This window comes from Varroa destructor, unplaced genomic scaffold (genome assembly GCF_002443255.2).
Source record: "Varroa destructor unplaced genomic scaffold, Vdes_3.0 BEIS01000007.1, whole genome shotgun sequence".
NCBI lineage: Eukaryota > Metazoa > Arthropoda > Arachnida > Mesostigmata > Varroidae > Varroa > Varroa destructor.
In genome coordinates this window covers 20,271,447-20,293,653 of record NW_019211460.1, presented here as the reverse complement: position 1 = coordinate 20,293,653, position 22,207 = coordinate 20,271,447, and the positions used below count along the sequence as shown (strand labels likewise).

At 39.6% G+C, this 22,207-nt stretch overlaps 1 long non-coding RNA gene across 30 annotated transcripts in view; it reads right to left on the bottom strand.

The window, feature by feature from the left end:
- LOC111254702 (uncharacterized) overlaps positions 1–22,207 on the bottom strand; it is a 173,003-nt gene that overhangs the window by 15,159 nt on the left and 135,637 nt on the right. For 3 of the 30 annotated variants that reach the window (XR_015318037.1, XR_015318029.1, XR_015318038.1), the window contains exon 2: positions 16,706–22,107. The exons of 19 other annotated variants lie outside the window; for them this stretch is intronic. This is a non-coding gene — a long non-coding RNA (uncharacterized LOC111254702). Of the gene's footprint in view, positions 1–15,176; positions 15,787–16,705; positions 22,108–22,207 lie in introns of those variants that run through there. 8 more of the 30 variants (XR_015318006.1, XR_015318003.1, XR_015318014.1 and 5 more) reach the window with 8 other exon arrangements.

Sequence of the window (22,207 nt, the reverse complement as noted above, 5' to 3'; positions counted from 1 at the left end):
TTTGACAACAGGCCTTTAAGCTATCCATGCACTAGTTAATTCGGTAATACCTTTCCGTGTCATGTCGTGCTCGATATATATATATATATATATATATATATAGCTATTCCAAATTCGGCTTCATTCCTATATAAAACGTTTTTGGTTTCTGTTTGTTCTGTTCCTTATTGCTTGGGATCCCAGTGCACATGAGCATAAAGGAACCGGTTTACTGGCACAAGTAGCCTCCTTAAGTATGAGTTAGAAGTCCTCTGTTTTTACTCAAATACTGAAAAGCTATCTATTTTAAAATCTGTTGATATCAGGGCGATCTGCTACTAGATGGTGAAGTTCAAATCTACAAGTAAGATAGATATCTTCGAATTTTTCTTTATTTACGCTCCTATCTAATAAACGATAACGCTCCAATTAAAACTCCGAACTTTATCCGCAATCGAGACTATCTCAGTTTCTGAGCTCTGCAGGTGATTACAGTATCGTTCGGTTTCCGCTCTGCATCATATGCAAGTATGGCTGACAAGTAAGTACGATCGTTGATGTCGAATAACTAATTTATCATATAGTAGAACATTCATACACTATGTATTTACAAAACGCTATCATGTGTTTGGTATGTTTCTAATGCAATCACGGACCTATAATACCGTCCGGTTAATATAGCTGGTTATTTTTTACAGCATAATCATTTAATACAATGTAACTACCCTGAATAGTAGTTATATATATAATTGTATATGGTAGGTATATAATTAGGTAGAAAGGATAGCGTTAATACAGTACATGCAATCTGTCCTCTGCCGGGATCACGCGACCCCATAAAGTAAACAATTTTGATTGTTGATAAATACAATTCGATCTTGTTGACTAGATAGTTGAGCTATTCTGTGTGAGGAATGAGGTACCGAGTGCGCGGATCTAATTCAGATATTTGCTTATAGACAAGTAGATCCCTCGAAAAATTCCTTACCTGAGCAATTTTTCAGATACCTCGGAGAAAGGAGCTAAACCAGATGCTTGAGAAACAGTTTAATCCCTATGATAGGCGATGTTCGTAAGACCTTAGTGTAAAGAACGTGTACAAGAGGCGCTTCGAACATAGTACAATATGTAATTATAGCAGTCTTGATGAGTTAACTCTCCGGAAGGTTAGAGTTATAGCTTTTTTGTGATATATATGATGGTTTTTTTCTAGGGTCGGCAACGGTCTATTTTTCTCTGTCCCTTATTAAAACATATTGTTAAATGGAAGGGGCTGGAAACGAAGGGATATCGATAATTTATCGCTTTATTTCAATGTACCTACAATACATAGAATCTCGAAAAAAATAGATTTTCAGTCCCTGATTATCGTCTATGTACAGTAAACTTTGTTGGCTCGCTGGGCGTTCGCAATCCTGCAGTCTTATATTGCGACTAGCTAAACGAGTTTGGACGAGCTTAAATTTGCCCTTAAATCTACACCAAAAAGTTTGTAAAAAGCGATTAAAGTTTTTTTTAACTTAACAGTATTTTGCACCTTTTCGAAGCAGACGGTGATCTTATACCAACAGCCCCAAGGCATCCTTTTCTAGCCATGGAAAATAAAAGCTTGTGTTCAATCAAGACGTTACAGATAGCACCGTAAACACCGGTGATGTTTTAAGCCATTGGTGCTGTCGTTAATGGCGAAGATTGCCATAGGCAAGTGCAAAACGCTTGTACACGAGGAGCGAGAATATTTAACTTTAACAGGACTCTGTTGCCAACTGACAGATGTAATATACTGTTGTTTACGGCGGTAAACAAGTTCATTTCGGCGAGATGGCTTCTAGGTCTAATTCTATAGTTGTCAAAAGCCAGAAGTTGATGGTTCATGCCCCGCAAGCGACTTATACTACATGTAAAGTGTGGTTAAATAGAAAAACAATTTACTTGTTAAAAAAAAATAGATATTATTATCTAAAAGAATTCTCAGATTCCACGTTCTAAGTAGGAAAGAGCCAACTCTTGCGTCCTTTAAGAACCTATATTAATTATGCTACGAAATCGGTTGGCTAACGGATTCATGGATGTCAGTCAATTAGATTGTATCACGCGACTTGAAAAATATTCGGTTACAAAATATTTATTTGAGGGCATTACCACTTGATAGGGTGTTAGCTAGATTCCATCGTGGGATATGGTGTGAAGATTAATGCGGTTAAAGGGGGCCCTGATCTAAGAAAGATAGGGGATAGGACCGTAAAGTGCCCTAGCGCTACATCACGCTCCTTAATATATTTTTCAATAAGCCAAACACGCTGTGGTAGGCCGAACTGCGTGTACCGGCCTTTCATACGTTCTATTGTTTATTTTTTCATATTGCCAACTATTTTGATGGCAGTTAGTGAATGCATTATGGGTACCGACCCTGCGCTGAGACAGGTAGCGGCTAGACACCTATATTTCACAACCGTGATGTTACTTATTATCACTTGCGTACTGCCTGGCCTAGACTGTTTTGAAAAAAATAGTTCAAAGTTACGTCAAGTGTAGTGGGTATAGAAATTTATAAAGTGCCATTTGAAAAAAGCAAAATTATATTTAAGGGTTAAGGCAGGCCAAAAATTCAAGGAAATCGATCCAGTTCTAAACTTAATCACATATGTGCCCTTTTTTTTTTTTTTTTTTTTTTTTTTTTTTGTAAAATGTGAAACCATGGGTAACAAAGTATGATCATTTAAGTGTCAGGTGCTTATAGTACGATAACAATTACCTAAGTTGCTGAAGAATTCTAACATTGGTTGAATGGAGAAATACATTAAATATGTTTTATTTTGCTCAAACGGTTACCGTCAAAGGTAGGCTTACGAAGGTGAAACACACGCTCCACACTGTCGGAATATGAAAGCGTCTTCAAATTCACTAGAAACCATAGATATAAATACATATTTCTATCTTGTTGCGCCTTTATTTTCAAGTTCGTAATCACGCTCAAGTATGGCTTGTGGAAAATACTTAGCAAAGAGCCGTATCATTTTTTGCGCTGATCATCCGGGCCATTGGTTTTACATAGCTTCGACATAAAATTGATCTTGGAAAAATGCCATTGTGCTCCAAATAAAAGAAAGAGCAAAGCTACATAAGTGGATTGCTCATGATAGATAACTCAGCCAATCATTTGCGGAAAATGCCTGTTCTAAATTTTCGATAACCTGCTTGTAACGCTCGGCATCTGTAGACATTAAGCCTGTAAAGCAATCCCTGCCACTGATGTCTTCTAGGGACGAGCAGCTGACGGTCGCATCCTCTTCACTTTGCACAATATGAAGTACCAGTCGTTTGTTACATCCAGATGATTTTAGTAATTTTGACAGGCTTTAAAGCTGTAGGCGCGTCACCATTTTTCGCTGGCGAACTCGACCTAGCGTGAAGCTTTATTGCGTCGTTGGATTGGACTAGTACAATGATACTACGGTACTGCTTCGAAACCCAATTAACTTCAATCACAGCTTGTGGCCAACGAGGAATTAAACTTACTCTTGGCGTAGGCCTTTTCTAGACTAAGTGAGATAGAAGTGAACAATGTAAACCGCTCACTGTAGGGATTTTCCTAAAAAGCAGAATTCTGTAAATACAGCAAAAGAAAACACTGAAAAGCAATTCTATATCAATCAAAGATTTTTACGGTGTGCAGCTGCCGATAATTGCAATTTGCATGAACTTCGCTATTTTTTGGCGCTGGTGATATTTATTCCATCCCATCATGTTTGTTATTAAGGTTAAAAAATGTTTGGGAGTGGCGACACCTTATTGGGAATTCCTTCGTTTGTTCTCCTAACAAAATACATTTTTTCCCCTTCTTTGCACAACGGTCGTTCTTGGCACCACTTGAAAGTTCTCAATGGACGAGCCGAAGTGCTATAGATATCCCTATGTTGAAAATTATGTTCCTACACACATACAAAGATTCTGCAGTACCTGGCAATTTTCTGTTATGCAATAATTTCTCGCGTCCCTCTAGCCATCGACGTTTGGCAATAACACCATCGGCAACTATAGGCTTATTTCTCTTCAATGCTTCCTGCTATTGTTCTGTTAATATTCAAACACAGTGAAGGAGCCCATTGTTGAACTCCCTATACTGCTAGCTTCAAATACCCTGGCGGCGTAACCTACTTTCTTCTGTATTCTGTTAACTATATTCATTTGCACTGGCGGTGTATATGTATCTGTATGCCTATAGAATACATTTTGATTTGGGCTTTTTCGCAAGGGTTTTTTTGTTAAGGGTGTGTGTGAGTAGGCTAGAAAGTCTATATTCTGGAGGGCAAAACTGTCCTCTAGAACACAGGCAGACCTTGTTATGTGATTGAACGTTGTTCTGTAAATGGGAATTTATGTTTAAGAAATTCTATTCGATACTGACAGAAAGGTGAAAGCAATGAGTTGAACACAGTATACGTACGACATGTTATCCCTCTGGTAGCGCAATGTATAACATGTTTGCCTGCTAAGCTTAGGAATACGTGACGGTTTCAATTCGCATCAGGAAATAGACGTACTTCGTTTCGTGCTGGCAAGAGGTGGTCCTCGAAAGTGACGCCTAAAAGAGGGAGCTGAACCCATTTATGTCGATTTGCGCCGACGGTGTTTAGAGACACGACTATGATGCCGCCACTGCACAGTCCTTCAATAGCATTATCATGAGAGAGTAATAAATAAATGTTTTTGTACACATTTCAATGTTTTTGTAGCTTTCCTCGTTAATTAGTATATAGTTATTTACAAACATGCAGATGGAATTATAGGGTATCCTGCAAGTCTATTGAGCTGCAAACCCTTGCCGCTAAATCCACAGTGAGGCCAACGGAGTATGTTTCGCAAGTAATTTTCGTTCTATATTATTACTATTACTTAATTACTGTGCAATTCACTCAGCAACAGCTTTAAAATTAGAAAAAAACAATCTACATAGTGGTATATTCACTCTAAACATTGCTTTTATAGTTTGTGTGGTAGGATTAAGCCACGAAGAGCCCCTTTATACCATTACATTGTGGCCAATTTGTAAGTCTTTTGAATAAAGGAAACCGTTGTATTGCAAATCGGGCCTTTTTTAAAGACTATCTGTAATAAATTTAACTGTGCTAGCTTTGTTATTGAAATCTTCAGTCGTGCATCTTTAAATAATTATCCTGGAACAGTTTTTTCTATATTGCCAAAAGAAAAATTGTATATGTATTTTGTATCCGACAGCTTACTGCTATTATCTTGCCATTATTCTTTACGTAATAAAAGGGCAGTACAGATACTAGCGAGAAAATGACTTCGAATTAAAAATCGTTGGCAAAGCAAACGTATGAATGAAGTGTAAAGAGTGGGATGGCAGTCGAAGGGCCGTTTAAAATATACATAAATGTGCTTCATCTTGAGATTACACGGTTAGCTCCAAATGTATGTAATATTATATATATATATATATAATAACTAGTCTAGAAAATGTCAGTTAGGAACATTTTTTAGCACACACGTACGCCCTAAAATATCTAGAACCATTTTGACCTACCGCTATCTCAATTGACTCGTTGATCAAGTATCAGCTTTTAAGATTTTCTTTGCATCTGTTGTGTATAAGTGAGATAACATTAGACACCTTTATTATCCTCGGGAAAAAGGTTTGGTATATTTGCAGAATTAAGTAGAGTAGGAAAGCAGACACTTTAGCAAAGGATTAGGACCATCAAGCGACCACTACCTCCACTGCCAGACAGTTACCTCGGATACGATGCCCGGAGCGGCGCGCGTGAGCTGCCTAATACGACCAACGACGTTAAAAGAAAAAGCCTCTTTCTGTACGGGGGCAAAGTCCGTCATGTACCTACGTATCTGGGATAATCCCAATAAGTACAAGTGGAAATTACTAAGCGAGAGCTAAAGGGGCCCTGCCAGCCTTCCATTTGCCTCCCGAGGCCTTTTAAGGTCCCCCCGCACCAACGCGGGGCGAGACGGTTGACACGTGTATGGAACTATGACCCATCGACGCCGTTGGTAACTTGGGGCAAAACGGAACAGTCAGCCAACGCAAAAGCTGAACTGGCTCGATTGAGTGGCTGTGAATCGGGGCTAACAGAGCTGTAGCCTAAGAAAAGGAAAACAAATGTGGGAAAAGCAAGTCCAAACTGGGTAATTTGCAGGTCAAATAAAGACAAATGCATGTTGCCTTTAAAAATAGCGTCGATAATTGAATTGTTGAATGGTATCAAGCATTCGGGAGCTGACGTGATGCTTCCGCCGAGCAATAGCTCTGATAATTTTAGTTCATGACAGTGGAACTTATTGCACTAGTGTAGTGTTTTCCAAGGCGTGTAGGACAATTATCGGTGTGTCCGTGTAATTTACTTTCCTTTCCTTTGGAATCCATTATCGAATGTCCTGCGACTTGTTTGTTCGTCGATCGATGAGAGTAAATGCTACGATGAGTGCTGGCTTATTTCTAACCTTTCTGAGAAAGATATACACGCTAGGGTTAGTAAACTATATCGATTTTTAGTATCATCCAACAAGACTTTGATTTAAATGGATAAATTAAAAAAAAAAAAAGGATGAAGCCATTTGACTCGTTCAAGAAAATATATAACAAAAATTCTGCTTCATCTTTAACCTAAATAGATGGAATATGAAGGTATCTAGTATAAGCTAAAAAAATCAAAAACAATAATAGCTTACAAACGACACATGCTATTTGCTATTTTTAGGCTGGATACGAAATTTTTCTCGCTATATTGCGCTACAGTATACAAATATTACTAAACTAGTTACGTCAAGAAGTGGCTTGTACTAGTAAATACAGCTAGATGTATGGTCGTAGAATCTATACAGGCTTTTTGCTATTTACAAGCACCTGAGATGACGGTTATACTCGTTCCATGTTCTCCTATTTTTTCGAGTTATGAGGATTTCATAGGCGTAATTACACCTATTGGTATTATTAAGGCATATTGAATACGTGACAAGAAGAAAAGAAGCTTTTAAGAAACTTTTTGCTGTGCTGTAAAGCTGAAGCCTTTGTGGCTTTAAGATTATGCTCCGATTTGACGAAACGTAATTGAAATACTCCCGAATATAACCATATTAGAAATACTCATCCGGCACTATACGTTCATAAATTGGCTGTCCGATTTTCAGTTTATACCAGTCTTTCAAAAATATTTCCTCATAAGGTCTTTAAGCTGTTTAGTTGCTCACCAATTTTTTCTGTTACTGTTGAAATAATTTTCGGCATTCCCCAAGGACATAGACGACTGAATTTTCGCTTGTCGTACAAACATATCGTAGGAGGTTTTGTTTTACCTTTATGCCCGTTTAAAGATCGATGTGATCCTTTTTAGCAGCGTCCTTCTCCAAAACAAAGAAGAAACCAAAGAACAAAATTCATCCGTAAAAGTTCCGTAAATGAATCGTTTGAGAGCATACAGGGCCGAATGCACCCGTCGTTATTCCGATACATATCCCACGTACGTAGTAATGTTAAGCCTCGGGATAAATGTAATGATCGCCTTTTTTCAACCTTTAACATTTAGATAATGTCTCCAGTCTTATATCGGGTACTAGCGTTAAACATCACTCCATCTAATTTGGTTTCAGGTATTTCACACGACTACCACGCTAATTATAGCATAGGCCAAAATTTATATGGAAGCATGTTTAGCTGAGGCAGAGCAAATTAAGTCGGATTTCTTGAAGGCCGAGTTAATTAGGAAACAAAGAATCCTCGGTGGAACCAGTTTAATTATGGTGGAGTTCGTATGGATTGTTTCTTGGTATATGGGGTTGTATATAATTAACGAAAAGTTCTTAATTCATCTCACAGACTCCCGGGACGCTTTGCAATCGTAAACGTCGACCACGTGTGAAATGAGAGAAGTAGACAACATAGTAAAACAAACTTCAATTCATCACTAAAAAGCAAATAATCAACCTATAAAACCAATATCAAATCAACTTAATTACATTGAATCATTGTTTTTAGAAGACAACAGATGCCGATGTCAATTAGTGACTATCGCTATTATGTAGAATTCGTCACACATCGTCGAAAATAAGGAAGACAATGGTTTGTATTATATCAAACATCTTGATTGGTTATTAACTGAGGAACAATATTGCCAAACGAATATGCTCCGTCTGTTTTTTTTTTTCGTAAGCTCATTTTTTCACGCGACACACAAATTTTCATGGCTACAGTAAAATTATTTTATTTGATACATAAATTCACTGCGCTTGAAGAGGCACGAATGCAATTCAAATATAAGCACAAAAACAGAAACTAGATGTACCTTTCCAGGCCAACAACTACAGCCTTAGCAGAAATTTATGTTTACGTGAATGTTGAAAACATTGCATACAAAACGTGTACTGGAAAAATTAAACATTTTTTCAACCTGTTGCAGGAGATCAAAAACACTATAGCTCGCCCCTTGCTGTAGCATTAGGAATGAAGGATCAGCATACGACCTTTTCTGGCAAACTATTCCCAGGTATTTACCTGCCCTACCCCCCAACGAGGCTTATGTAAACTGGACTCTTATTGTAGGAACGGTTTCTACAACATTATGCTTTGAACAGGGTAGCATAGTTCTTGCCAGATTCGAGTCAGCTTACTCTAGCAGAAATACAGTAAACAGCTATAAGGAGAAATGTCAACAAAGTCTTGCAAGACTTCATTCTGCATACTGAACATATACGGATATGATGGTGGTATTTTAGCTTGGGGAACCTTGCGCGTTAGTAGCTCTACCATATGACATTTACGGTTAATCCATAATAAGTTGTACAATTTTTGGCAGTTAATTTTCAAGGTATGTTATCTGACTTCACCTAACGAGCTAGACCTTTTTTCCACTTACAGTGAGCCTATACGTAGAATAGCATTTTCCTATGATAGAATGGATAAAGAGTATGCCTTTCACGGCGGGATTTTTTTTGTTTGCGTCTACGGCTGCTAGTTTTGAATTTCTATTGCTTACGAATACGAAAAAATAGTATTACTAGATTTTTATATAAAAATCGAGCGAAAAAAAAAGCCAAACGAAAAAATCAGAGTTAACGTGAAATTTTGTTATAACTTCTTAAGGGGTTGTAGTCTGCAGCCTACTTAAATCTACAGCAAAAGACTGGTGTGCATCGTGGGTCAGAGGATGAATGAAATAAGATGCTTGCCCTAAAGTAAATTTTCATTGTTTCTCTAAGGCCATTAGCATACGAATGTATGCGAAACAAAATCCCCCTCTAACGAGATACCCGGACTCAGGTCAATTGATTGCATATTGTACAGCATTGAGAAATGTAATGACGGTTGAAGGTTTGAGGAAACAACTTAGTTGTGTTTGTGGCACTGGAGGCCTTGTTCCAACTTGCTTGAATTTTTGATAAATGCAAGAGGACATTTAAGCAGGCACATGCCTTCCGGCCTTAAGTGTTTTCGCTATTTTTTTTTTATATATTTTAAGTTTAATATTGAACAATTGAAACTGTGCTTTATTCTGAGTCGAATTACTAGCATGGCCGCATTTTAAAAAATGCATACTAATTAAAATTAGCTTGTTGTATTTTTCTGCTTAATAGAATTGCGTATAACAAGTTGCGTGAACTTGACTTTAACAACCGTGGAAAATAACTAAAAAAGCAACTTGTGGACAGCCAGTGACGCCAGCTCGTGTCTCTATATTGGAATATAACGATTCCAGAGAAGCTGAAATGGAGAACGACTTAATGGTACTTTTCTTCGTGATTTTTGTTTTTGGTATTACGTTAGTTAGAAAACAATAGACATTAACTGTATAAAATGGTCTATTCATGCGCTGAAATTTAGGTATGATGAGCCTGTCGCTGACATCTATTATATGTAAATACATACGTCAACAGCATGAATTGAAGCAGGATGTAGCACGTAAACGTATTTGTTGCATTATTTATTCTTACTAACACACAAAAACGTTGTGTTGTTTTAGATGGCTATTGGTCACCGGAAAGTTGTCGGAGTATTATGAAGGTACTGGAAAATAGAAGATGCTGATTAAAGAAGCTCACAGCAAGACGACAGAATGGCCTCGTGGGTTACTACAGTAAACGGACATACCAAGCCTTTAAGAAAGATAGCGGATGAAAAACACAGACCTAACGGACACGTTTATGCTAAGTCAAAGAGGAGCTTGACGCCCTTAAGATAGCAAAAGGATTCACCATATGGTTTCATTTATCTTTGCGGTAAGAATGATCATGAACGACAAATAGACTTGAGAACGGGACGAGACTCCTCATCCCGGACCTGCACGTCTCGCATAATCATAACAGCAGCGAATTTGCCTACTACTGACTGGACGCGGTTAGTACCAGTCCTGCATGGTATCACATTTGAATGTTATATGCGTAAGATGAAACAGATAGGGCTCATCACCCTGTATTCAACTATAAAGCTTACTAAGAAGAGCTCAGAGGAGTACTGCTAGCTGTATCTTGAACCATGGTTAAAATGTTGTTGATCATCAGCTTGAGTCTATAAAGAACTGGTGTAAAGGAACGACCTTATTTCGGGACCGTTACGCACAAGAAGGAAAAATTGAAAAACCAGAAAGGAAACTTGAAGAAGAGCGATAGGAAGGATGCGAACAAACATAAAAAGACCAACTTTCCTCTTGTTTTCGTTGAGGAATTTGAAATAATGTTTGAGTACGAATAATAGGTGTTATGGTGATTTACACCATCAGAGCCCGGCTTAATTTGTCTGCGGACAGATGCGTGAGTTCCACACTCGGGTGGCACCAAATAAAAATAGCTCCAAGTCCGTCGGTCGTGCGTAAATGCATTAGCCATATCTTTATAAAAAAAAATTGGCTGTTACTTATACTCAGTTTGATTGGAGCTCGTGGCAGAATTACGGTAGAAGTTAGCTTGGAACTTAGATCACCGATAAAAGTTTCAGCTACTCATTCATTTATTTCGGATCGGTGAATTCTGTCGTATCCCTTTAACAAAGTGACTTCACTCTTTTTTTTAAAGAATCCGATTTTTACAAAAACACCGCTGTCGTTATGCACATTGTACTGCCAACCTATATTGCAAATATAGATAAAAATGAGGGTTGCAGAGTTGCGCGTGGGCACGCTTACCTATTCCAACCGATAATTAGCGAGTTGTCCTAAACACTCGTATGAGTCCCGTCTGAAGAAAGAGACAACTGAGTTTACCGTTGATAGTGGGGGTACTGTACGGCCTGGCCATCTCGCCACTCTCTCTACTAGTTGCTTCGACGAGAATAACGATCAGAGTCCGATTACTTTTCGAGTACTATCGCGTTCGAATTTTTAGCTATCGATGTAAGTTTGACATCGCTAAAAAAACTATAGGAATTGAATTGTACGAGCCCATTAGATTCGCCGTTAGTGAATGAGGTCGCTGACCGTGCGGTCAGTAATCGAAGTTAAACTACCGGTTAAACTCAGAGGATAAACTTAGCCTTTGAAACAGGCACTAAAGATGATGCGAAAAACTAAACGCCAAGCTTCGTACTATTGTAGCCAACCAATGGTTAGCGTTTGTGCGCGGCCAAATGGAGAGAACTTGGAAAGCCATAATAGCGTAAAGGTTAATATGTCATTTTCACTACGTATCGGCGTTTAATTATCCAGGCCACCGTGCGCATGGATACTAGGTTTATACGAGGTGTTTTATTATCGAGCTTTCATAGATACGCCTTTCTATGAATATTATATGCGATACAAACTGATACTTCCACAACAGTTTACCTAAATAAACATGCTTTTCAATCAGATGACCGCAATTATCGCGGATATCACTATGATCAAATGCTCTGAGTAAACTAAACTTTCTCCTCAACGGATCATATTTTGTCTTAATCTAGTATCGAAACAAAGCGGAATAATGCTGCTGGAACATATCATACAAACAATACTCTTACTCAGTCACCATCATAAAGCATTAGAGACAACATAAAAAGCTAGAAATGTGCCAAGCAATATTTTCATTGCTGTGCTCCTCGTGGTCAGATCGAAAACGTGGACAGTCACCGTCATCGCGTGCTGGCATACCCGCTCCTCCTCTTTTTTGTTATCTATTGAAATATGTTTTCCCAGAACTGTGATCACTGCTACTATGATAAACAAAAGCTCCTCCAGCTTTCTCTATAACCTTACGCGGAAGTTTTGTTTCTGCGAGGTCCTCTTGTTTTTTCTTCTGTCCGTTTCGTTATCCGAAACCAAGCTTATGCAGTTATAGCCTCCTTTTCCGTTCGAAATTAGGTCCAGCTTTCCGCATTCTTTTTGTCGGCTGCCCGTTCCATCGACTCTTTTGAAAAAAGTTGCCCTTATTGGGTGAGACACCCAAGCTCTGGTTTGCTACTAGACTGGACAGGGTCTAAAATTCCCGAATAAAGCGTTTTATTGAAATCCCAGATAGTTACTGCTCGCATTTCAGACCCATATTACTGTTAAAAAGCACCCTTGTATCCCATTCCACACAGCCACTCACCCTCTGAACCATTTCCTTTTGCCGGGTCTACCCGTTCTGCTCTGCCACGTACAGTCAAAAATAAGTTTAAACGCTAAGTTAGTCAGTTGGAAATAGTGAGCGTTGCTGTCCATAGGTAAAAATTTAAAAGGCACGAGCTTATTAGAGAAGTTGTCTTATGGACCAGACAGGCACTCCAGCTAACGAAGAAACGAAAGTTCCATCGAGCTTTAAGGAGCAATGGTCGGCGCAAAGGGGAGAACGACACGCAGATAGATCTATGTCGTTGTTATCAGCGAAATACCAATACGATGGCTATTCGTTCAGTTCAGCAGTAAAGAGGCGAGTTTATCTGTGTTTCTTCCCCCTGTCCTTTGTTAGGGCAAAGCGACCGAAGTAACCGCAGATCCGCAGTCGGAGCAGCTGTAATCCGAGCAAAACGAAAGGGATGTCCACGTAATATTGTCACTTTCTACGCGTACCCCTCTGAAGATCAGACCATAACACCACTATTATTTCCATTTTCTATTTCTCTTTATTTCTTCCCCTGTCACTGACGTGGACGCTAGCAGTGTTCTTTTTGATTTACTCTAGGCCCTACACTTTGCAGCTGTCGACGCGTGCCGCCTTGCCACGTTTCAAACGACGTATTCTTTTCATAAATGCACGCTTTTCTCGTCAGGGCGACGGTGCTTTTATATGCTGCTATACGAGTAAACACTGAAAAGCTAGGGAGAAGCGCCACGTTACGTGACCAGTTTAATTGTCATCTTCGTCACCCTTCTAGTAGTTCGTTTGATAGTGGCACGACGACAAGTAAGGAAACAGAGAAACAATAATTTTTTTTTTATAGATCAACGACTGTTCTAAAACTAATGCCAAAATCGGAATAAGGAAAAAAAGCCGAAACAGCATATAATACTAATAAAAGGATCAAGTGTATCGGTCACTTGGCACATATATGGGGGCGAAAAGGAGATATTGTATTATCGTTAATGAAACCCTGCGTGAAGTCTCGCCTGTATTCAGCCATTTGTCTTACTTTGCAGCGCCATAAACCAAATAACAATAAAATCTAAAATGCGCGTTCTTGTCGTTGAGCTAATGCCACATTGTTCAACGAAACCAGTGTATATATATGTACAATTCGTAACTTAAAAATTTGCTGTTTTTCATCAGAAGCATCGACGGCTATATGCAGTTGCGTATGTGAGCAGGACTTTTCGAAGGCGTAAGTAAGATGAACCGACTTACTCATTGAGCGCTTAATTGGACGCAATTTTGTTGGGAGGGAAAATGCATGAAGATCCATTACCTCTCATTATACGCTGGCTAATTCGCACATGGTTGGAAAAATTTCCTTGGTAAAAACCTCGGGGAACATCCAAACAAAGGAGAATAATTCAAAGGAAACATCGGCTAAGGACTACTACGTAATAGGAGTTCCGTCGCTGTTTGTGTGCGCCCACTGAAACGCCACTTAGAAAACAACACTCTTCAATATGACGAAACGTGTAGCTTTCAGCATTAAGTAAGTACTATACCACAAGGCTAACAAGCTGCGCAAAAAACTACATCGTATTCTCGTATAACTATTAATTATTTTTTAAGTAACCTGCGTTCTCTGGTAAGCTATACTTAATGTTGATTAGAATCAGTTGAATAGTTAGTAAGAGATTAGCATAGACATTTTGACCACATACGACATTATACTGTGTCACCGTTTGCTTGATAAGCTAAAATATAAATTGTCCTAAAATCACGAAGCTATTTTCGCATGAACAAGTTCGCGCGTGTATTCCGATTTATGCGCTTTAAAACTGTAGTAAAACATATGAGATACGTTCGCATGGTTTACAGAGGAAAACCATAAAAAAACTAGTAATTTATGGCTGTGGCAAAAAATAATAAATATTATTGCTAGAAAAGGTCACAAACTTAATGTAGTGATAATATTAGTGTTGTGAACCTAAAAAAATATGCAGATGTGCTTATTATATATGTGTTATTTTTTGCGGGTATTAGGCTTGAATTAAATGAGACGCTTTCTGCGAAAGTTGATAATTCTACGATACGAAAAGTTACTGGAACTTTGTACGGATATAACAAAACTCGACATAAAGCCAGTGAATCCACTTTCAAGCTAGCTTACGTTTGATAAGCCTGGTAATGTACGCATTTGATACAGAGAATCTGTACAATCATTGAGGCAATAGGATTTCTTCTATTTTGGGTTTTGGATTTTTTTTTTCGCTTTTCTTTGTTGTTTTTTTTACAAGTTAACCCACCCTCATGCAATACCAGCGTTCAAGTCACTCTCCTTACTGGCAGAAAGAGCCGACGAAACCAACGACGTATTTCCCTATTTACAAACGACCGCATCCAAAGCGAATACATAGACTGGAGCCGCGCTATCTGGGGTTCATATACAAGATGCTGCCCGTATATTACGCAGATCGGAACCTACATGAACACCGTGCTCCCTTATGCCTGTTTATTCCACTATATCTAGAGGACATAGATCCGAAATCTCACCCGCATTTCTACAATGCATGAATGCAGCGGAAGGCAAATTTGAGAAAATTTCGTGGTTTTGTTCTCCGTCTTTATATTCTTCACGAAACCAAATGATCTAACTGGCCTTGGGAAATCGAACGAAATCTACCTACGAGCGAATCGGCTATACGTACCTTGGAGCCATTCCCTTCGCCTATTGTTCACGAAGGTTCAAGAACTCCGAAGTGTGAGGCAAGAATGCCGAACCAAAAAGGAAGAACAGAAAATAGCGGAGTTGTCCCAAAATAACGGGTAGGTAGAGCGTGCTACAGCCCTTAGCAGCAACTCCGGCCGTAGTAGTAGAAGTAACAGTTGCACTAATGGTAGTGCCACCGATAGGAAACGAGCATTCGATCTGTCCCCGTTTTTCTTTTACATTCTTCGTGTATTCGTCCTACATCGCCCCATTTTCATTGTACTCTAGCTCTTTCCATATATTTCTCTCCTGAGAAAGAGAGACTCGTTTTGTGCCACTAAGACCTTGTTCCTTGCACTCTTGCCCAGCTGTCACTGGGAACAATCGTTTAATGCTTGGACTGCCACTGGCCCTGCGCGTACCTTGTCGGTAGTGGCTCCACAGCGATTTTCTTTGCCCCTTCTCTTCCTTCCTTGGGAGAATTACTATGCGTAGCCCAATACACAAGCAGGCCAGAAATATCGCTGTAATGACAACATGCCATGCTGCTGTACAACCATAGCGCTGGGTCACGCTACGAGCCGGGTAGGGCGCACAATGCGACTTAAACAGCATTAGCTTGATCGGCTCGGTCGAGTATATCTTCTTCCCACGCAACGCAAAACGGCTTACGTCACTAACTGACGTCGATCGCCGGCAGGTTCGGTGGCTGGCTTGTGAGCTACTAGTCTTTCTTACTGCTGTACAGGAGTCTTGTTGCCAGCGCCGTTTGCTCTGCGACTTCTCCCACCACGTTTAATTTCTTCCATCCTGTGATTTCCTGTGTACCACCTTGCTTTTTTCTTTCTATCTGCATTTGTTACAGTTTCTGATGGAATCTAACAGAGTAGAACATACGAGTAAGGCCCGGCTGTATTCTCCGGTTCACTATTCGTTTCCCATCATCGTTGCGCAGCCAGATGGGCAACTAGACAAGAAATAAGTAAGGGTGAAATAGCTAGGAATAAAAGATAGAACGAGACAGAAAAAAGGCAAACGAGAAGAGAATGAGGTTGTAAAAAAGATTTCATGCAATTACATTATGGTCCTTTTCCTTTCACCACTGCTAACACGGGGGCTGCCCGGCTTTGCTGCCGAAGGCTTTCGGCAGTTGGCTGACTGAGCTCGCCTTGATGCTAATGAAGTTTCTATTTTTTCTTTTACTAATCAGCATCGGAAAATGCCACATGTAAGAGAGTAGGATAAGAACCAAGGTGGAAAACGCAAAAAAGTTGTATTTTATCGTTTTCGTGTGGACCACTACAGCTACGGCCCGGTATGGAACCTGGGGAGCCAACGGAATCGCTTAGAAGGTACGGTCACTATTCGCTCCATTCACGATGTCCATTTACTCGTAAGAGGTGTTGAGGTCTAGATTCGCGTGATGTATTTTTGCGTACATGTGCGTGTGGCAAATCTCTGCCAATACAGCGACCCAATCAGCTCGATATTTGTTGCCCCACTAATTCATGCTGGAATTGCATCACATATACATAGTGGCAGGAGCCCAAACATTGATTATGAGTATTTGTTGTTGTTCGCAACAAATATGTGTAGCAATCGCCCCCACTGCTTAGCACGAAGGTACATTTTTCGCGCAAATCCGTAAAGGCTATCTCGACTACTTCAACAGCGGCTGCATGAGGCAGGAGCAACATCTGTAAATATGTTTTGACAGCACTACGAGTATGTCTTGGTACTGACCCACCGACTGAAGCAGGGCATCGTGAGATGAAATGACAAGGCGTGAATTACGTAAACACAGCAGTTGTTTCCTGCTAATCACGCGACGTTTTTCATGAATCCGCGATATCTTAACTATTCAGAAAAGCGGCCATATACCTTTGCAAGTTAAACCGTTGTACCTGAAGCGCCACTGGGAAGCTGGATCCGTCTAAATCCCGATCATAACGCATCAAACAAACGCATCGTAATCAAACAATTACATACAATTTTATTTGAACTCCAGTATCAGACTACGTATCAACCGAAACTTACGTTTAATTTCCAGACAACAAGATTTAGCCGTATAAGACTGAGCTGATTATTGAATGATACAAGTCGAATTATGGTCTAGCTTAAAAATTATTAATATAATAAAGTTTGGTAACACTGATCGTGACAACCTTGCGGCTCTGCTCATGTCGAAGGTGGTACACAATGAAACGAGACGACACGGACGGCTCGCAGGAAAGAGACCCACGAAGTCTCAAAGAATAAAAAGCATCGTAACGAAGACACCTCGCGCCAAACTTTACCATTTGCTTCGCACAGATAGAGGACCAGCTCATGCAAAACAAGAGAAAAAAAAATTGCTTTATACTATTTGGAGCCATTAAAGGCAGAATTTTTGCTCAATGGGCTTGTAGCTGGTGTAACAGCAGCGCAAAGATATCAGCTTATTAAAGAACAGACATTTATGTGAAAACCTTGTTCGTCGAGAAACTTTGAGCGGATGCCAATTTTTTTTAACCATATGTTGGAGAGCTTATATCCTTCACTAATATCCTAAAGGCGTACAACGTTGCCTTAAATTAGTTAGGTCAAATTCGGGCAAAGCCTCATCTGCGAATACAACGTAATGCTAAACCGTACGACATTTTAGGAAGCGTGAACTACAGTCTAGAGTGAGTAATACTGATGTTAAAGTCTTCTATCCTCCAGTTTCAAACGTAAAAATTTGGAACGACAGGCAAGACCCGCAAGAGCGGCAAAATTTAAGCTAGCGCCCAATAAGAATATTCAGAGAATAACTGTCAGTATATTTCACGGCTTTCAAGCATAGAAGCGCACAAGGCTTTGATGAACTATGCAGAACCCTGACGAAGTCGTCGTATGAACATTTAATAGACGCTGAGAAATATCGGAATTTTTACTAAATAACAATACAATAGTATTTGTATTGTCTCATATATAAGAGGCATTCTAAAAAAAATTCCTACATAAATTTCCTACATAAAATGTGTAACTTCCGTCGTTTCTTCAAAGTAATTTCAAAGGGAATATGTTCTGAGAAACGAAATAGTCCAGGATAATTGTAGCCATAAGGAATGTATGAGTTAATATTTCTTAAGTTGACAGAACCAGATAAAATAGATGCAGGACGACACAGCAAGATCACGTGCGGGCCTATCTACCTTCCGACGCTTACGCATCTTGTTGATGCAGTCGTTGCTGAATTTTCGAGAACGTTTGTTGGGTATTGGATATTAGTAGACGTGAACGAAAAACATTAGTATGACGCTTCTGAACTTTCGGTAAGGGCGTAGGCAATGTTTTCGGTATGTTTATAGCTAATGATCAAACAAAGCTGGCAAAATCTTTCGTTTACTAATTCCGAGCTTGAAGCAGTATACATTTGGCTCTACGAGCAAGTGCCTTCCGGGTATGATCTCATGCTACCGTAAACGCAAGCGGATGATTCTGAAACGCAATGGCCTAAGCTGGCTCTCCAAAGGGTTAGTTGGAAGCTTCTGATAGACTATCTTTGCAAAAAGAAGGTCAAGGGCAAGCTACTCCTTAAAAATGTAAACATCGCGCTCGCAGCTTACGGCTCTAATGGTTATAGATTTAAGTCGAAGCAGAATATTTAGGTAGACTATTGTTGTTGGCCGAGATAACGAGTGCCACTTTCGAAACCCTGAGGCAGATAAGGAATATTTTCATAGCTTACGCAGACTTCATATCGTATGTAAAGTTAGGTCACTGACGTTAGATCGCTTACGTTAATTTCGCCTACTTTAGACATCACCACTGATTTTATTTCAAAACGAATCGTTCTGTTATTGGCTCCAAAGGTTTCATAGTAGTTTTTCTCGGCGTTCCAATGTTTTAATCTAACAATGATGAGCGACGAGAACATTTGTATGGAGACACGGCTGATTTCATTAACTTGCCTAGAACCAATGAGAAAACTTGTAAAAGTTATTGGAAGCCTAGTCACGAGGCACAGGTTCATGAATCTGCAGAAATATAGGCGTAATATGAAAAGCATCCTAAACGACATATGTATTCACTAGATTTTTCCGATACAATGAAAGCGGTACTTGTTCTACCTACCGTGAAATTCTGTGAAACAAATCCCTAGAATCTTACTACTAACGGGCAGCCGTAACTTGTAAAAAAAGTGGTTTACTATTTGCAGAAAGACCAATGCGCTTTCCTCGACCAGCTGGAGTATTTTTTTACCAAGCCGTTTTTTAGGTATTTAACAAAAACTTCGTATAAGACATACTATAAACATACAATGATGTTGATTGCTAGGATTCAGTTAAACGTGAACGATCCTAACGAAGTAATATTTACGTTTAGCATAATTGGTACACACGATGCGTTGGTGTATTGGATTTCGACAATCTGATATACTTTTGTACTTAAAGGTGTCGCGTTCGTCACCGGCTTTCAATTTTTAGAGGCCAAGTTCAGCTTGTCCTTAAAATATTCACTAATGAAACTTACGATATGCGCGCTTAACAGAATATCTTCTTTTCTGAGCATTCCCATTTAATGCTCTTTTCAGTTCAGTAGCATCAATTATGTGGCATTATACGCTTAAGAACAGCGACTGGATACGCAGCCCCATCGTGAAGGCGGCACCATGTGCATCAAAACTAGTCCTTGCTACGGTTGCTTCGTTCCGCACTAGTGTGAAGCTTTTAGCCCCTTGGTCCGATGTTAAGGTTATAACTATGCGTGGCATAATTTCTATGTTGGGATCCGACAGTTTTTTAAATTGCTTTGAGTATAGTAAATCAGTTCTTGAGCTATAATAATGGCTTAAGAATAACATGAATGATCTTACTTTGGATGCTTACCAGACGGTCATATCAAATCCAGAGCGGTTATTTTTTTAGAGATCTCGCTGCTTCAGCGGCTTACCGTTTGGGAGATCACATTCAGCTCCATTTATAGAGCCGCTTGGATTAATTCAAATGCGACATGAGCGCCTTTTCTTTTTTCGTTAAGAACATGAATCCAATGTGAATATATGGACTGTACCAGCAAGCATCCTAAAAATCCCAATGAATATTCAATAATATTGCGCTTATAAATCGTCTTGAATCTTTCGAAAAAGTGGTCTGCTCTTTCTAGTCCCCTTCGATGTTTACCATGGTGGTTTCACCAATCGTGTAACCAATGAACGCTACTATAGACCTACCTCCGTGCAATGGATGATTTATCGGCGAATAGACAAATACGATCAGCCCCCCAAACGACATCGATTGTTTCTAAATAATGCCAGCAACTCAACGAACGCTCATGTTTAGGCCGTTGTTCTACACAGTTACGACAGCGTCATAAGATTACGGAGTTTAACATCATTACGTGGCTAGTTGTTAGCTATGGATAGTTCGAGGATAATCTAATTTCTATTGTCATTACCGCCCACAAGATGGATCAATCAATCCATTAGAAAGCAATTGTAGTTATTTTTGCTGCAGACGATTACGCTCGCTTCATTGTCTAGATCGGATTAATTATCCCATATGGCCCTAAGCTACTATTCCGTTATACTAGCAAACATTCAATCGGAAGCCTAATACGCCCATAATAATTATCCTGACCAAAAATGGTTCTGTACTAGGAAAATGACTGAAGTAATAATAATAATAATAATACTACTGCTGCTTTACTTAATGTGTGAAACTTAGCTTTTGAAAACGTCGAGGCCGTATCTTTCTTACCATTGTAAACATGCAGATATTGGCAAGAAGATCTCAATCAGCTACTGATCGGTGCAAAATTTAGAATGTCTTACGACTGATACTCATTAAAAAGCATCCTCAAAATTAGCAAAATTGACGTTACTGCTTAGGGGCGCATGCAACCGGGTTCGATGTCCTTATTAAGGGCTTAACTGTCAGATGCAAGAGCCTTTATGTCCTGGCAGCTTGCACCTATAAAGAAAAAGCTCGACAACAAGCCGCCCTGTGGCGACAAAATTACTTCAAAAGGCAGGCATAATGACAGAACTATATCCAGTAAAGACAGTTTTTGAAGTGGATGAAGCCGTAGCTGTTATTGGTTCATTACAAATGAATCAATAGTAATAATGATCATTTAGTCCATAGGCTGTACATTGTGTGTGTATCTTGATGGCGCACCTCACGTTGATCCTCATTTCGCTTCTTCTGCCGCCTACAATGACACCAACTTAATCAGGAAGCTCCGGCGCAGTCTGCCCACGTCGACGTGGCGATCTAACAATTCCTCGATCGGTTCTTCGTCAGGACAGATTGCATATAAAGCCAGCGCGAAGTCTTCTTCGTTTAGAGACATTGAATCATTTTATAGTAACGTTAGGTGACGAAATCAAACCTCAGGAGCCAACTGTTACGTGTTTCCAATCTGTGCAACGGTTCGTAGTTGACAACCTATTTAGTCTTTTTGATGGGGATGACCGCCGACTATGGGTAAGCCGTAGTGAAAAAGAAATCCAAAATGCAGAAGGTCCTTAACGTGCAAACGACAGAATCTCAATACGTTTGTGAAGTGAATAGACGCAAATTTTCAAGTTATTGTATTGTTTTTAATAAATCAAATCAACAAAAAAAAAATTCACAACTTATACCACTAGAGCGAAAAAGACGACTTCGCGCTCACAGCGTGTTATGCTGGCCATTCTGTCATTTAAATGCTTGGAACCGCTCATCCTTCAGAATTGGGTACCGCCGTGGTTTTTGTCGGCAAAGCCCGCTTCAGACGTATGGCGCCTGCTGTTATGGAAGCTCAACCGCAAGCTTCGTGCTCCTATTTACGATCTTCGGGAAGTCTAATTCTGCACACCACTTTTCCGCGCATACTTGAGGACACTTCAATTGAAAAGAGCTGATCCGTGCGCTCCAATCTCCGACGTAGATTTCTAAACTTTTTGATACTGTCGTTTAGGCCTAATATGAGAAAACAGCAAAAAGACGGCGTTGTTGCATTAACAACTGCTACCGTTCGAACGGACCAAGTCAAATTCTATCATCAAATCGGGATTCTAAT